We start from the raw sequence: 19634 nt of genomic DNA on the forward strand, positions 1-19634 counted from the left end.
TTAACGATAATAACGATAATAACGTTCATAACACTAATATTAACGATAGTATCGATTATAACGTTAACAACGATATTAATAACGATAATAATAATAGTAGCGGTAAGTGTAAAAATAAGAATGACAATAATAATAATAGTAAAAATAATAATGATAATAATAATTACTATAATAATATAAATAAAGATAACAATAATAATAAAGATAATAACGATTAAAACGATAATAACGATTAAACGATAATAACGATAATAATGTTAATAACGATAATAAAGTTAATATTCAAGACAACTATAGTAATGACAATAATGATAATGAAAGTAATAACGATAATAATAATAATAATAATAAGAATAATAATAATAATAATGATAATTACGCAAGTAATAAAGATACTAACGAACATACGGTAACAGAAACGATATTACGATAATAACGATAATAGCAATAATAATAATAATTATAATAATAACGAGAATAACGATAATAATAAGGATAATACCGGTAATAACGAAAAAACGGTATTACTAAAATAATAGCGTTAATAACAATAATCAAATTTATAATAATAAAAATAATGATAATATAATAAATAAAGATAATAAAGATAATATCGATTATAATGATAAAAACGACATAAATAAGAATAACGATAATAAATATGATAAATACAATAGGATTATTAACGGTATTAATAATAATAATAACGCTTATGAAGATAATAACGATAATAACGATAATAACAATAATAATAACGACTATAATAATAACGATAATAACGATTGTAATAACGATATAATAACGATAATAATAGTAACAGTAGTTATGATAATAATAATAATATTTATAACTATAGCAGTTTTATTAACGGTAACAACGACAACAACGATAATAACGATAATAAATAAAATAACCATAATAAAGATATTAATAACGATAATAATAATAAAATCATTTATATAGATATTAACAATAATAATAACGATAATAATAATAATGACGGTAATGACAATAATAGAGATAATAACGGTAATAAATTTAATTATGATAATAATAACGATGATAATAAATATAATGATAATAAAGGAAATACCCTTAAAACAATATTAATAACGATAATAACGATAAATGCAATAAAAATAAAAATAAAGCTAATAAGGATAGTAGCCACGATAGCGTTATTAACGATAAAAATTATAATAATAACAATTATAACGATAATAACGATTGTAGTAACGATAGTTAAAATAATAACGAGAATAACGAAAATAATAGCGATAATAATAATAATAATATTAACAATGATAATAACGATAATTTCAATAATAACAATAATAACGATATTAACGATTATAGCAGTAAAAATAAACATAATAGCAGAAGTAACGGTAATAACGACAATAACGGTAATAATATAGATAAAAACGATAGTAAGAATAATAAGGAAAATAATAAGTATAATAATTATAGTTATAATAATAACGATAATAATGATAATAATGATAATAATAACGATAAGATAGATAATAATAAGGATTATAACGATAATTACGATAATAACAATGATGAGGATAATAACGGACATGAAGTTAATAAAGATAATAATGATGATATTTATAATAATAATAATTATAATTATAATAATAATAATAGTAATAATAATAAGAACGATAATTATAAAAATAACAATAACAATATCGACAAATATAATATTAATAATAATAGCAATAACAGCGATAATTATAAAAACAACAGTAATAATAACGATAATAATAATAGTAAACATAACAACGAAAATAAAATAATAAGAAAAATAATAACGAAAATAAAGATAATGACGATTATAATAACGATAATAATAAAAATAACGATAATAAAGAAAGCTTTAATATCAAAGATAATAGAAATAATAAAAATAATAATAATTGTAATAATGAAGATAATAATAGAAATATAGATAACAATATCAATAAGAGTAATAGTCACTATAAAAGCGACAAAAAACACGATAAGAATAATAATAACGATAATAAAGGCGATAATAACGTTATTAACGGTAATAACAATAATAATAAAAATAACTATAATAACAATAATAATAAAGATAATTAGGATAATAACGATAATAAAGATAATAATTACGTTAATAACGATTATAACGGTAAAAGCATTAGAGATAAAGATAATAACAAAAATAACGATGATATAGAAAATTACGATAATAACGATAATAACGATAATAAAACTAATAACGATAATAATAAAGATAAAAATGATAATAACGATTATAACACTAATAATAAATTTAATAACGATAATATCCTTAACGAACGTTAATAATAAAGTTAATAATAATAGTAGCACTAAGTGCGGCATTAATAACGATAAAAATAATAATAATAATAATAATTATGATAATAATAATTACGAAAATAATAAAAATAGCAATAATGATAATATAAAAGGTAATAACGATTATAACAATAATAATAAAGATAATAGACATAATAACGATAATAACGAAATTAATAACGATAAAAATAATAATAACTACAATAAGATAATATCAAAGAAAAAAACGATAATAACGTTAATAGCGATAATAACATTAAAAACGATAATAACGATAATAATAAGGATAATAATAATAATAATAACGATTATAACGATAATAACGATTGTAATAACGATAGTGAAAATAATAACGAGAATAACGATACTAATAACGGTAATAATAATAATAATGTAAATAACGATAACAACGATAATTACAATAAAAACAATAATAACTATAATGACAATAATAATAATAACCATAATGACGATAGTAACGATAATAAAGAGTATAATAACAATAATAATATTAATAACGATTATAATGTTAATAAAGACAACAATAACGTTAATAATAATAATAACGATAATAATAATAATAACAATCATAAGAATAATAACGGTAATAATAACGATAATAACGATAACAACGGTAACAGTAATGTTATTAAAGTTACTGACAGTAATATTAAAATAATAAAATTAACGATATTAACGATAATTTCGATAATATTAACGATAATAATAATAACACTATAAAATATAATAGTAATATTAAAAACGATAATAATAATAATAACGATAATAAAGATATTAACGAATATAATGTTAATAACTCTAATAAGAACGATAATAGTAATAGTAACGGTAACTGCGACAATAATAACTAAAGTAATAATAATAATTAGAATAATAATAATAATTATAATAATAATAATAACGATAAAGCTTTAATATGGTAATTACGATAATAGCGTTATTAACGATAACAATAATTATAACGATAATAAAGAGAATTATAATATTAATATATTATTGTATTTATTAATAGTATTAGCGATAGCAACTATAATAGCGATAATAGTGATTATTCGATAATATAGGAAACAACGTATATTACTGTAATGATGACGATAATAATAAAATAACGATAATAAGGATGATAAATATTTTACCCAATATAACTTTAATAACGATAAAAATAGTAGTAACAATTACAGCGAAAATTATAACGATAATAATAATAATAATATTAATAACGAAAATAAAAAAAATAAAAATAATAAACATAATATCGATAATTACGATAATAACTTTAATAACGGTAACAAGGATAATAATAACTATATTAATAATAATAACTGTAATAACGATAATAACGATAATAATAACGATAATAACGATAATAACGATAATAACGATAATAACGATAATAAATATAATAATAATAATAGAAATAGATGCAATAACAATAATATTTATAACGATAATAATAATACTAACGATAAAAAAAATAATATTGATAATAATAATAACGATAATAGTAAAAATAAAAATAATAACGATTATAACGATATTAACAACGATAATAAAGATAATAACGGTAATAAAGTTGATAACGATAATAACGGTAATAAGAATAATAACAATTATAACCGTAATAAATAAAATACCGTTAATAACTTTAATAACGACAATAGTAAGCATAGTATCGATAATAAGGTTAATAAATATAATAACAACGATGATTATAACGATAATAACGATAATTACGAAGATTATGTTTATAAGGAAAATACGATTAAAATCACGATCATAACGATAATAACTACTAATAACGATACTAATAACGACAATAATAATAGTATTCATAACAGTGACGATAATAACGATAATTATAACTGTATTAATAATAGTAATAATAATAATAATAATTATAATAATAATTATAATAACAATAATACTAATACTAATAATAATAATAATTATAATAATAATAATAATAATAATAATAATAATCATAATAATAATTTTTCCTTTGATGGTCTGAGAATACCAAACTGTAGGCACTAACTCAGAGACCCCATCCGCCATAGGGACACTTTGGGTCCCCCACTTAAGTCCATGAATTGTCGCGCTCATCGTTGGAATAGGCACTACCGAGTAAACTCATATCCAACCTAGTGGCATTGTAAAACTATCCCGGAACCGCCAAGTGGAATTACTTCGGGATGGCGTCATTGCATCAGGTCCCTATACGGGACTCTACCGTTCTACGGGACAGAAGACTGGAGCAACGTTCGCGGCGCATCTATGGGCCGAACATCTTCATCTCTTCCCTTTGCAAGATGTTCCTGTCATACCATGCCACCTCGTTCCAATTCTCCTGGACTCGAAGCATTTTCTCGACAACGTTGCCCGGAGAGATTACTCCGAGGTCTTGCTCCAAGGCGAGACGTTCGTCGCTCCAACGGGCATATTTGAAGAATGTGTGGTAGGCGTCGTTGATGGTCAAGTCGCCATTGGGACAGTTGCCGTCTGCTACATTCCTCATTTCTGCAAGGTAGGAGCAGAAGAGTCCATGCCCTGTCAAGAAATGGGTGAGATATAAGTCGATCTCCCCAGCCTCCCGGTTTAGCCAGCTGTCTAGCAGACTGATGAGTCGGATGGTCAACTACCCATAGGCTCTCGTTCCCATCTGCTTTACCAGGTCATGAAACTGCTAGACCTGGCGAACCTTGTTGCCTCTTCCTTTCCCAGAAAGGGCATTTGTTGGTGGACAAATTGTCTCCCCCTGGTCTAGTAGATTGATTGGGATTAACCCCGAAATCTCTACCACCGAGGGCTCAGAGACTGTGCAGTAGGAGCACGAGATTCGGAGAGCGACCCTCTTCTGTACCACCGCTATGTGCTTGCGGTATGTCTCGTATCGCAGTACTTCGGCACAGACCTCCGCGCCATACAGCAACACTGCTTCAGTAGCGCACCTCAGTAGTCGCCTCATGCACGGTCGAGGCACGTTGACGTTAGCCATGAGTGTACCAAGCGAGGCTATTACATTTACCGCCTTGTCGGTTTCCCTAATTATGTGATGTCCGAAATTGAGCTTGTTGTCGAGCGTTCTACCTAAGTTTTTGACAGCCGACTTAGTCTGGACCGCCGCGTCTCCTAAGATGAAGCTGCGCAAGGTGTTGATGTGCTTCATCGTAAGTAGCACGATCTCTGGCTTCTGCACTGCTACGGATAGCCCGTGGTCTTCAATCAAGAAAATGACTCTGCGTATGACCTGGAAGAGCAGCAGCTGTGCACCCTCCATATCTCTTGCAATTATGACAACTGCAATGTCATCTGCGTACCCAACGAAGAAAGCACATTTAGGGACTACCATACGAAGGATTCCGTCCTAGAAAATATTTCAGAAATCCGGTCCCAGTATGGAGCCCTGGTCTGTCCCCGATGTCAACTCTAAGCTACTCGGAAAATTGCCTGTATTGTATTCTAGGAAGCATTTGTTCAAGTAGTCCCCGAGAAATCGGAGTAAGTACTACGGGACACTGAAGTTACGATCGAGCTCTTCAAATGCCAAGTCCCACCTGTGGGACTTGAAGGCATTTCTCACGTTTAAGGAGGCCAGCAGACACAAAGGGCTGGAATGGTGAATCCCTCGTTCCGTCATTTTGGCGGCCGTGACTGCGTGGCTGGTGGAGAGGCCGGATAGAAATCCATACTGGCGGGCGACAAGATCCCTCGAATCCCTCACGGCTGCGTGCAATCATGGTATAAGCAGCTTCTCCAGGTACTTGCCAGCCGTATCGAGCATAGAAATAGGCCTGTATGACAAAGCTGCCACTGCTGGACCATTGCCCTTGCTGATCAGCACAAGCCTCGCTTTCTTCCACGGGCCGGGGAAGGTGCTCCACCTGAGGCAAATGATGTACATGTTTAGCAAGAGCTCGGAGTGACTCTGCGCGACAGTTTTAATTACTTCCGATGGAAGACCGTCAGGACCTGGAGATTTCTTGTTCCACATAGAATGTGAAAAAATGCGGCTCTTATTCTGTAAATTGTGGCGCTTCGATAATGCCAGGCGCAGCCCTGCTAATTTCTCTCTTCGGGTGTGAGGGGAATAGAGTATGCACAATGTAATCCAACGTCCTCGCATCCTGTGGGATCCCTTGCGTACGAGTCCCCAGCTTTCGAGTGACGATCTGGTACCCTAATCCTCACGGATCCCGATCGACATTCTGGCACAGCTCCTTCCAGCACCGAAGTTGACTGACCTTCATGGCACTCTTCAAAGACTTTTTGGCCGCTTGATACTCTGCAACCAAGAGAGCAGCGTCGAGGTCGCGTCCCTTCGCTCGTTATGCTAAACGGCAAAACCTTAAGCACTTCTTACGAAGATCTGCGATCTCGCTCATCCAACAGTATACAGGATGCCTCTGCCGTTTTGTTCTCTTTTTTGGCACCGCTATCGCGCAAGCCTTTTGGATGAGCTGCATAGTTACTGCAGTAATCATCCTTGTTTGTGCAGGTGGCGATATACGCGCGGAAACAAATTGATGGTATCTCCAACATTCATCTATGATCGAGGACATCCTTTCTCGATACATTCTTGCAATGGTCCAACGGTGGTAGGTCGTTCGACTCTTATCACGGCTGACCACCCATCGTGTACATCGAAAAGGATGTACTGATGTTCGCTCCCGGTATAATCCTCAATTTCCCGCCAGCCTGCGACTCTTGCCACAAGTTGTTCGTTGGTTAGAGGTACGTCCGGGATCGTCACTCTGTAGTCCCGCCTTCGGAAGGTTGGTGTCGAGCCTGTGTTGAATACTGATAGCTGTAGTCTCGACGCCACCTCCATGATTCGTTTTCCTCTGGAGTCCGGTCTGGCCTCCACGCATTCGAGAGCTTTGGCATTGAGGTCTCCAGTCACAATGAGATCCTCTTGAATTTCCCGGAACGCGTCTTCCAGATCGTCCAGGTTGGTCTGGAAGTAGTCTTTCCGGACGTTCGGGGACAGATATACGCTGAAATAAGTCGTGGAGTTATGTCTCACCTGGGTTAGAAGGTGGTGTGCCGCCCTGCTTCTTTTAAGATTGCCCTGAAGTACTCTCATCCTTGTTTCTTCTTGTTGGCTGTTGCATGGGACTCCTGGAAAGCTTTGCAGGACCTTGATCCCGCCCGGTGCTTCTTAGGTACATCAACGTTATGGTTGCACAGATAGTAAGAAGCCTCTCTGACATAGCAATTTTTGATCTTATGCTCGCCAGAGAAATATCAAAATTTTCTCCGATCAGGGCCTTTGCACGAGGCGTTATAGTGACCATAATCGAAACAATGGTAGCATCGCCTCACTTCTGTTCTTCACCTGACCCTGCAGCTGTCGAAGACGACCAGCACTCGGCCGGCCTTTGAAAGCTTCGCAGCTGCTTCTTCTTCTATTTTGACGAGGGCCAGGCATTGTTGTCTCGCGTTGGGGTTAATCAATCTATCTTCAAGTTTCCCCGAGTAGACTGGCATGGTCCTATTTAGGGTCTCCTCGACTTCCACCAACGATGCGCAGCAATCGCAGTCCCGTATCTCCAGCGTAGCTCTAGGGACCTGTTCCGTGATGCTGATCGTTTCTCCTACTTCTTTTCCTTAGGGTTTCTGCGAATGAGGCCCTGATATGCGCAATGGTATTCTTCAGTTCGAGGAGAACCCCTCCGGTTCTGGTCTGCCGGACCGATCTAACGTCTACCTCTGCGGCGCTAGTCTTGAAGCGCTGTTGGATGGCTCCGTCTATGTCTATGTAAGATTGACATTGCGGAGGTTTCAGGAGGATCGCGTCCGGCCTCGTTTCATTTCTCGGCCTATCCTTCGATTTTATTGGCTTCTTTTTCTCTTGCTGTGGATGTTCCGCCGCCATCTTCGAAGTTTTATCCTTATTTCTTCTCTTCTTCTCGAACTCCGTCTACGTGGTGGCAAGAGACGTCGTCGTCTCTTGCATCGGTCTTTTGAGGCTCTCTTCAGGCAACTGCGTCGGGCTTGTGGCTATTCTCTTAATTGCGCCAGCATCAGTTATAGAATTTGCCCCAGGGCTCTGAGAAACTCTGGCGAGGGTCCTCACTCGCTTATTGACCTTTGTTCAAAATTTATAAGTGAACTCGAGACTGTCTATGATGTTCTCCAGTTCTGGAAGCCCTTACTTAATAGCGTTGTTTACTTTGGACTGTCTAGTAATAGCCACCTTCATTTTGGCAAGGAGAACTTTCGCTTGCGCGAGTTTCTCTCTCTCTACATCTTGTGGTGTCCCCATCGCAGGCTGGATAGGTGACGTCAGGCCGGAGAACCGTGTGCTATCGATGGCCCTGGCAGCCAATAGCCACTCCACTAAGTGGCTTTCTTCATATCGTACCCTTTCTTGTGATATAGACACCGCAGGCCAGGTCGCCTACCTGTCGTGTTCTTCCTGTTGCAATATCCAGAGCTGGGGCCAGGTTGCCTACCCCAAGCTCCTGGCAGGTGCTGGATGACGACGGCGGGTGGCCTGGCCTGACACTACCTGACACCGCAGTGGTATGGGTGTTCCTCCCACGCCCGCTTTTGCCATTTTCTGTACTATACATCATACGAAATATATTATTGGGAGGCAAGCTCCCCAAAGGAAAGGAGAGGAACGGAAGGAAGCTTGAGAGTGAGAGAAAGAATAGAAAAGGAAACAAAAGAAGAACAAAGGTATGAATAGCCTTACAATAACATTCACACGCCATTTACACAGTCTCTTTCAGTCTCCTCATACGACAATCAGGGAGTAATGTGGGAGTATTCTACTTCCCCCTACCCACAGGGGGTAATAATAATAACGAAAATAATTATAATAACGATAATAATGATATTAGCGATAATATCGATTATAACGATATTAACGATAATAATAACGAAAATAATAATTATAATAATAATAAGAATTGATACATCCCGCGACAAGCAACGTATGTAAAATAAATAAAAAAAGGAATATCATATGTAAGCTATAGTATAAATGAAAGATTAATACATAAGCTAGCTTAAGTGAAGGGGATCATCCTTCAAAATTCATATCGCTCATTCATAGGCTAAATATTATTATATATATTCAAAATTTGGATAATTTTACTACTAGCAATATTAGCTAAGATACCTTATAAACTCCTGTTACTACCAGCACCTTCTTATTAATAATACATAAAACACATAAAAGAATAATAATAATAATTAGCGAACAAATTGGGACCTAAGTTAACAAAATACACACATATACATACAACACTATAATAAAATTAACATTTACCCTAATGAATTAATGTTTAACAACCTTAATAAATTAATGCGAGAAATATCTCTAAATGAATGTAATAAATAATTGCAAGACATACTTATCGATTATGGCGAGACGACATCTGGTGATATGGGTTTTAACATCCTGCGTTCCAACTATTAACAACAACGATATCGACATTATTTTCGTAACCACACCTGCTGATAACAACATTCCAGGGGCTAAGAGCTCCCAGAATTACATCCGGTGATAAGCACCGTGTGAACTCAATACTTGGAAGAGGTAATAAAGGAACGCTCGCATAGTTCTGCCTCACCACCACCGCATTCAGACGGCAAGAGCGAACGGCGTGCACCACCACCACCGCACTTAGGCGGCACGCTCGAGCGGCGCACATGCGCAGTGACGTCAACCGGACTCGCCCTAGCAGGAGCAAAGAGCGTCGTCAGACAATCATCGTTCGTAGCCTTACTCAACAAGACGCAAGCTCCTAGTCTCGAGCCTTAAGCAGTCATTATCCAACTTTGAATTTTACGCTAGAGTTTATCTTTGTCAATTAAATAAGTTAGAACCCTTCAATTGAAATTAAAATTAAATTTTTTATTAAAAACAATAAAATAACCACGTTCGCGTGCGGAACATCATCCAAAGGTGTAATTAATCAGTATACTTTAGTGAAACATTTAAAACATAAATAAAATTGTTATTGTTAACCAGCGCATGATTTCTTTATATCCATACATACATCCATCCTTATTGCTCGGTGAGGACGAACCGCACGAGTATCCTGCTATAAAATTGTCGTTTCGGTGAGGACGCTCCGCACGTACGACACTTTTCTCTTTCTCTCCTACCACCAAACAAACACCTCTTCCTATTACTTACCCTCCTAATGACAAAGGTACGTCGCGGTGATAGAAAATATCAACTACGTCGTCTGTTAAAGGAGCTTTAGCACGAAACCGAAATTTATAACGATACTTTGGGTGTTGAATTAATTGAAGAAGAGAAAGAAAATTTTCCTTCATACCGCCTGATTCCCCTGCAGCACTCTAGAAGGTGGATACCCCCACTAGACCTTCAGATTTTGGATCCGAGGACCCCCAAATATTTGGAAATAAGTCTCCACCATCAGCTTGGATTGTCTTCCCAAGAGGTAAGTGAACATTTGAAATATCTATTCGACTCTCGGTGCAAATTCCGAGCCAATTGAACTGCCCAGGTAAGGGCCGAAATGGGCACAAATAACCTGCAAGGGTTGGAATAGCTTACATACTTTGGAGTTAGCTCTATTAAGGTACATAACTTGCGAGACATAACAACGATAATACCGTTGATAGTAATAATAACAATAATAACGATAATAACAATTATAAGAAGAATAACAATAATAACTATAATACGATAATAACGATAATATCGAATATAATAATAATATTATTAATAACGATAATAATAAATGTAATGATTGTAGAGATAATAACGGTAATTATAATAATGATAATAATAACGGTAATATTAAAAATACTGATAATAACGATAGTTAGGGTAATTCGGAATATAACGGTAATGACTGTAATAACGATAATAACAATAATAACGATAATAACTTTTATAACGATAATTCTTTCCTCTTCTTCTTTCGATGAGGCCTGCTAGGGATCACGTGCCAATTTCAATTCTTCTCACTTAGCTGTTTTACTTTCAGTTCCATCCAATATTCCTTCATCTTTTCACTATGGTGTTTCTTTCTGTCCTCAGATCACTTCGCACCAGGTTCCTTCTTCAATCTTCCTTGAAAACCATCCATTTTTAATAACCTCTTTCTAAAAATCTCTGTCTATTATTTCTTCCGCACTTATATTATTTCTTTAACTCTCGAATCAAAGCTAGTTGTTGCCTTTTCCTCCCAAAGATACATGAGTATCTTTTTTGATAATCTGGACTCATCTATTCTGTAAATATAGCCAAAAAATTGAAGTCTTCCATTCTTTATCGTTTCTGTCATGTCTTCTTTTTCCTGAATATGTCGTCATTAGATATTAAATTCTATACTTTTGTTGTTTTCACTGGACCTAATATTTTCCTCATGATTCTCCTTTCTAGTACTTCTAGTTTATATAATCTATAATTAAGTACCAAGCAATCACTCGCGTATAAGCATTCCGGATTCACTATTGTAGAGTAATGCTTTAATTGTTCTTTAATCTTTATCTTCGTAATTCTTCCAATTATTTTTAGAACACAGTTGAACGGAGGAGGAGATAAACCATCACCTTGCCTTACATCTGTATTTATCTCAATAGGATTAGATATCTCACCCATAAATTTTATTTTTGAAATCGTGTCAGTGAGTGTTTCACGTATTAAGTTTGCCAATTTATTTTTTACTCCAAATTCACGTATTGCTTTACCTAAGGTTTCTGTATCAACAGAGTCAATTGCCTTTTTAAAATCTATACATTTTATAAATATATCTTTGAATTCAGTATTCTATGGCGAAATATGGATTTTAAGTTAAAAATTTGTTCTGTACAAGTTCTATCTTTCCGATATCAAGCTTGATACTCGCCCAGTTTGCTTGTCAAGTGTTGTTTCTATTTTATTCAGCAATATATTTGAGATTACCTTGAATGCAGTTTGCAGAAGATATAATTATCATAGTTCAGTTTTTCCCCTTTTTTAAGTAATGGGGGAATTAGTGCTACTTTCCACTCTTCTGGAAACCTCTCTGTTCTCCAAATATCTTCGAAGATTATCTTCAGCTTTTTAATGATTTTTGACAGAGACCAATTCAAAAATTCAGCTGTTATAGAGTATTCCCCACTACCTCTATTATTTTTTAGATTTTTAATTGCTTCCTTAATTTTTTCAGCATTAGGTGGTATATCTTCTTCCAGATTTTCAGTTGTTTCAGAGAATTCCAATTTATGTTTCGGTTCAGGAAAGTTTATAAGTTGACCGAAGTATTTTGCAAGTATTTCAGTTTTCCGCATTGCTTAGGACAAGTTTACCATTTTCATCTTTGTAGTATGTTCTAGGCGCTTGATACACCTTTAATTAACTCTTAAAAGTCTGATAGAAATTTCGTGAATTATTTTTAGAAAAGTTGTTTTGCATGTCAATAAATTGTCATTTTTCGAAAGATACTTTAACTCCCCTTATTATTCTAGCAGTGTCTTTCCTTTGTTGTTTGAATTGGTCATGGTGTTCAGTCTTCCCCGAGCATTTGCACTTTTTCCAAAGTTTTCTTCTATCCTGTAGTGCATCTTCACATATTTTGTTCCACCAAGGTTTTTTTCTATGCTTGGCCAATCAAAATGTTTTCTGGGCTGCGTTGGTTATTTCTTTAGATAAATCTTGGCACTTCCCATAATGAGTTACTATTATTTCTCCCTGAAATGTTTCCATAGTTTCTTTTGTAATTTGGAGTCCATGTGTATTTTACTTTATTATTTTTTCCCCACTTCTGTGATTTCTGTTGGGAAAGAATTTGTGTTGAATTTTAGACAATTAGTGATCAGAGTCAAATTCTCTGCTTCTTCATACCTTGACATTCATAATTTCCGTCATATTTCCTTTGGATATTGCTACACGATCTTCTTGAAATTCACCTAGCATTGGATTTGGAGAAATCCATGTTTTAGCTCTTCTTGGCAATTTCTTGAAGGAAGTCGACATTACCTTCATTTGAAAGTTCTTACAAATAGTAAGCAATCACATTCCATTTCTATTTGTTCTTTATTGTGCAGCATATTCTCTATTGTTCTATCAATTCTCACTATTGGACTATCAATTCTCTCTTCCTATTTCGTCATTCAAATCTCCAAGTAATTTCACTACATTTGATTTTGGAATTTTATAACATTGAGATTATATTTCATCGTCCAAAAGGTCCCAGAATCCCTCTACTTTATTTTGGTTCTCTTTGTGGTCTTTACTTATCGGTGCATGACAATTAATAAAAGTGTATAATTTATTTTTGCATTTCATTTTCGAAAGAGAGATTCTTACTTAGCGGAATTAGAATTTAGTTACCCAGTTTAATAATCCTTATGGATATAAAAGGCTGTTCCCAAGATTAACATTCCTTTCATAATTTTAATCGTAGGCTTGCCTTTAAAGATTCTATAGTCTTTTGTTTCTGTAACATTTTTAGCCAAAAAAAATCTTGTCCCCGATCTGATAAAATTTGTATATCGTTTCTATCCAGACGTAGTTCTAATTCCTTTTGTTTACCATCCATCGGCAAAGAATTCATATTTAAAGTGCCCCCAAAAACTTCTTTTTAATCTTAAGTCTGGAAGGATTGAAATGATGCTCCGACTTATCCTTATTGGAGATGATACGAATCCCCGAAACCCTAGGTGCCGATGCATTGCATAACACAATGATGCAATTTCCTTCTGAGCAGCCACCTGGAGTAGTGCCATCTTTCGGCGACTTTTCCATTTTGCAATTGAAACTGGTTTACAATGGTTTGAATAAAATTCCAAAATTGTTTGTCTGAAATGATATGATTTCGTGGTTGCCCACACTAAGGACCTCCGCCTACACAATCCTGGGGAAATAAGATCTTTGAATATTCCATGGAGTATATTAAAATTATTTTACATATTATTCCGAATTTTTAATGTTTAAATAAATGTTCTATTCTTTAAATAATACTTTACTCTATTCCACATACACTAAAGATTGTTTTAATAATTAGATGTTAATCGAAAACATTAATTTATAAGCACATCTGTTCGGAGAGATAGAGTTTCGATGTGTTCTCGTCGGAACGTAAAGGCATATTATAACTATAATAATAATGATAATGTAAAGATTGATAATAAAAATAAAAATAATAATAATAATAACATCGATAATAACGATAATAATAATAATATCGATAATATCGGAAATTACGACAATTATGATAATATCGATTATAATGATAGTAAAAACGATTAACTAATAATAATAATAATAATAATAATAATAATAATAATAATAATAATAATAATAATAATAATAATGATAATAACAAAGATAAGAACGGAAATAATAATGATAACAATAATACCGATGATAACATTAACAACGATTGTATCGAAAATTTAAGCAATAACGATAATAACAGTAAAAACGATAGTCGTGATAACGACAATATAGAATCAATTACTGTAATAATAATGATAGTAATAATTACAATAATAAAGATAATAACGATAGTAACAATATTAACGGTAATAACTATAACAAAAGCAATAATAATAATAGTTATGGTGAAAAAAATAAAAATAATATTAATATTAATAATAATAACAATAGTAATAATAATGAAGATAAGAACAATAATATCAGTAATAACGATAATTACGATAATAACTATAACAATCATAATAACATTAATATTAATTGTAATAATGCGTATAATAATAATAATAATAACAAGGATTGTATATATTATAAGGATATTTCCGTTAATAGCGATAATAATAATAAAGATAATAAAGATAATAAAGATGATAAAGATAATAATAATAATAATAATAATAATAGTAACGATAATAGTAAAATTAATCATAATAACGATAATAAGGATCATATAATCAACAATAATAATAACGGATATAATAATAATATTAACACTAACTATAATAATAGAACTAACTCCATTAAGGATAATAATGATAATAATGATTATAACGACAATAACAATTATAACTACAATAAGATAATAACAATTGTAATGATAATTACGGTATTGATGATCATAATAACGATAATAACGATTATAATAATAATAACGATATAAACAATAATAACGACAATTTCGACAGTAACATTAATATAGATAATAATTACTAAACTAATAAGAACGTTATAAATGGTAATAATTATAATAATAACGATAATAGTAATAATGAAAATATTAATAATAACAATAATAACGATAACAACGATAATAACGAAAGCAACGCTAATAATGGAAATAATAATAATAATAAAGTTTATATTGAAAATACCGATAATCACGATAATAATGATTTTAATAATAATAATAACGATAATAATGATAATAATTATAATAATAATAATAATAATAATAATAATAATAATAATAATAGAAATAAAAATAATAGATCCGATAATAATAATAAAAGTCGTAGTAATAATATTAATCATAATTTTAACGATTATAGCGATGTTAACGTTAATAACGATAATAACAATAATAATATTAATAACGATAATAGCGTTTGTAACGATAGTAACTTCAATAATAGCGATAATAATAATAATAATGATAATAATAACAATAAGAAGTATAATAACTTTTATAACAATAATGACGGTAATAACGATTATAAAGATAATAACTATAATAATAATAATGACAATAATATCGATAATAACGATAATAACTTTAGTAACGATAATAATAATGATAATAATAATAGTAATAAAAATAATAACGATAATAAAGATAATAATAATATTTACAATAATAACGATTATAACGATAATATCGTTATAACGATAATAATAACAATAAAAATATTGATAACGATAATAACAATAATTATATTAAATAAAATAATTATATTAATAATAATTATAATAATAATAATAATTATAATAGAAACTACGGTAATAAAAATAAAAATAATTTTAATGATAAAAACGGTAATAACCAGTATATCTGTAATGACGATTAAAACGGTATTAATAATCAAAATTATAATAATAATAATAGCAGTAATAACTTTTTTGATGGTCAGAGTACTTCAATCTTTACGCACTAATCCAGGACCCCGCCGCCAGGGGAATACTCCACCATTTTGACTCCCCATAAGTCCCTCGAATTTCGAGCTCCCCCTTGGAATTGGCACTATCGACAAAACTTATATCCATCCCAGTGGCATAGTGAACCATCCCCGCACCGCCATAGGGCGTTACTTCAGGATGGTACCACTGCATCAGATCCCTTTACGGGACTCTCCTTTCGACTCTATATGGCAGGAGCCAGAAGCAACGTTAGGGACGCGTCTATCAGCCGCTCATATCCTTCTTCTTTCTACGCAAGATAGCCCTGACGTACCAGGCCAACTTGTTCCACTCCAGCTGATCTCGGAGCATTTTCTCGACAACGTTGTATGGCGAGATATCGCCGAGGTCTAGCTCCAAGGCGAGTCATTCGATGCCCCACCGGATACATCTGAAGAACGTATGATGAGCGCCGTCGTTGGTCTAGAAGTTGGTCTGCAGTTGCCGCCTGCAACATTCCTCATTTATGCGAGATAAGAGCAGAACAAGGTTGGGTGAGGTAGAGGTCGACCTCTCCCGCCTCCCGGTTTAGCCAGATGTCTAGTCGAATGATGAGTCAGGCAGCCCAACTGGCCTTATGTTCCTGTTCCTATTTGCTTTTGCAGGTCTCGATGCTGCTAGATCAGGCGATCCTTGATGTCTCTACCATTCCCAGGACAGACTTCTGCAGGTGGATAGATTGTCTCTCCTTGGATAGTAGATCGATCGGGATGACCTCCCCCCATCGCAGCATCGCGGGCTCCGAGACCGTGCGGTAAGAGCACGAAAATTGGAAGAGTTCACCTCCTGTGTACCTCGGCTATGCTCTTGCGATATTACTCGTGTCGCAGAGTCTCGGCCCAGAGTTCCGCGCCGTACAGCATCAATGCTTCGGCGGCGCGCATCAGTCGTCTCCTCATTCACGGTCGGGGACCGTTGATGTTGGCTATGAGTATGCCATGCGAGGTTACTACATCTGCAGCCATGTCGGCTGCCCTAGTAATATGCTTTCCAAAATTGTGCTTGCTGTTGAGCATTACTCTTAAGTACTTGACACCCGACTTAGTCTTAACCGTCGCTTCTCCTACATTGAAGCTCCGCAAAGTGTTGATGCGCTTCTTTGTAAGTAGCACGATGTCAGTCTTCTGAGCTGCTAGGGATAGCCCGTTGTCTTTCATCTAAAATATAACTCTGCGCATGAACTGGTTGAGTAAAAGCTGTGCCTCCTCGGTGTATCTAGCAGTTATTATTGCTTCAAAGTTCTCTGCATACTCTAACATGAAAGTGCACTCAGGGCCTGCCATACATATGATAGCGTCGTTGATGATATTTCAGATATCCGGTATCAGCATGGAGCCCAGGCTGCCCCTAATGACAATTCCAAACTTCTCGGAACATCGCCCGTATTGCACTAGAGGAAGCGCTTGATCGAGTAGTCCCTGAGAATTCGTAAAAGGTACTCAGGGACATTGAAGTTACATTCGAGTGCTTCCATGGTCAAGTCCCACCAGACGGAGATGAAGGCATTTCTCACGTCTAAGGTGGCCAGCAGACACAATGGTCGGGATAGGTGATTCCCGCGCTCCGTCATTTTAGAGGCCGTGTCAACCTCCCGGACTGCATGGATGGTGGATAGGCTGGATCGAAATCCATACTGACGGACAGCACGGTCGTAAGCAACCGTGGCCTAAGCAGCTGCTCCAGGAGCTTGCCAGACCTATCCAGCATACAAATAGGCCTTTATGGCGAAGCAGCATCAGCTGGACCCATGCCATTGCTTATGAGCACAAGTCTCGCTTTTTTCCACGGGGTGGGGAGGATGACCTCCCTGCTGCTCATGTTATACATATTTAGCAAGGGCTCAGGGTGACTCTACGCAACGGCTTTTACAACATCCACTAGAAGGCCGTCTTGTCCTGTAGCACTCTTGTACCTTATGGAAGATTCGGCCGTGAGCAGCTCCCCGTCCCTAAACTGTGACTCATCGGTGTGCCAGAGTCAGCCGAGCCAATCTCTCCCTCCGGCATTGAGGGGAATAGGGAATGTAAGATGTTTTCCAGGCTCATCGCATCTTGACGGATTACTTATGTTTATGTCCTCATCTTACGAGTAACGATCTGGTACCCTAATCCCCACGGATGCTGGTCGATATCTAGGCTCAGCTCATTCCAGTACGGTATTTGGCTGGCCTTGATGATCATCTTCAATTATTTTTTGTCCGTTTGATACGCTGTAGCCAAGAGGGCAGCATCGAGATCGCGTATCTACGTTCGTTGTGTTTACCGGCGATGCTTTAATCACTTCTTACGAAGATCTGCGAGCTCATACTTCCACCAGAATGCTTGACGCCTCTGAAGTTTCGTGCTCTTTTTGGCATCGCTATCGTGCAAGCCATTTGAATGAGCTGCATAGTTGTTGCGATCTTTATCCTGGCTTGTGCAGTTGGCGATAGCCCAGTGAGTGCAATTTGATGGGATCTTCAACCTTCATCTATGGCTGAGGACTGCCTGTCTCGATCCATTCTTGCTATGTTCCACCTGAGGGTTCCGCTGCGATTGTCACCGTTAGTCTCCTATCGTGTACGTCGAATAGGACGTACTGGTGGTTGCTCACGGAGTAATCTTCGATCCCCTGCCAGCCTGGGATACATGCCACAAGGTTTTCGTTGCCTAGAGAAACGTTCGAGGTCGTCTCTGTGTAGTCTGGCCTTCGGAATGTTGACGTCGAGCCTTCGTTGAGCATTGCTAGCTCCAGTCTCGACACCACTTTCATGATTCGTCTTCCTCTGGAGTCCAGCCTAGCCTCTCTTCATTCGCGAGCTTTGGCGTAGAGGTCTCCAGCCACAATGAGTTTCCCTTGCCATTCCCTAAATGCGTCTTCCACATCGTCCAGTTTGGTCTGCAAGTTGTCTATCCGGTCGTTCGGGATGAGATACACGCTGCCATAAGTCAACAAGTTATGTCTCAACCAAACATAACCGCGTCCGGATCCTTGATACGACACTTGTATCTGTCGGGGATCTGGGATCCAGATGGCCACTGTGCTCAATTTGTCGGTGTACCATCCTGCTCCTGCCTAGTCCTGGTACTGTTTACTGATAAGAACAATATCAGCTTTGATCTTAGATCAGAGCTGGGTGAGGAGGTGGTGAGCCTTCCTGCTCCTATTGAGCTTACCCTGCAGTACTCTCATCTTTTTT

The sequence above is a fragment of the Vespa crabro genome, chromosome 16, assembly GCF_910589235.1.
Source record: "Vespa crabro chromosome 16, iyVesCrab1.2, whole genome shotgun sequence".
Taxonomy (NCBI): domain Eukaryota; kingdom Metazoa; phylum Arthropoda; class Insecta; order Hymenoptera; family Vespidae; genus Vespa; species Vespa crabro.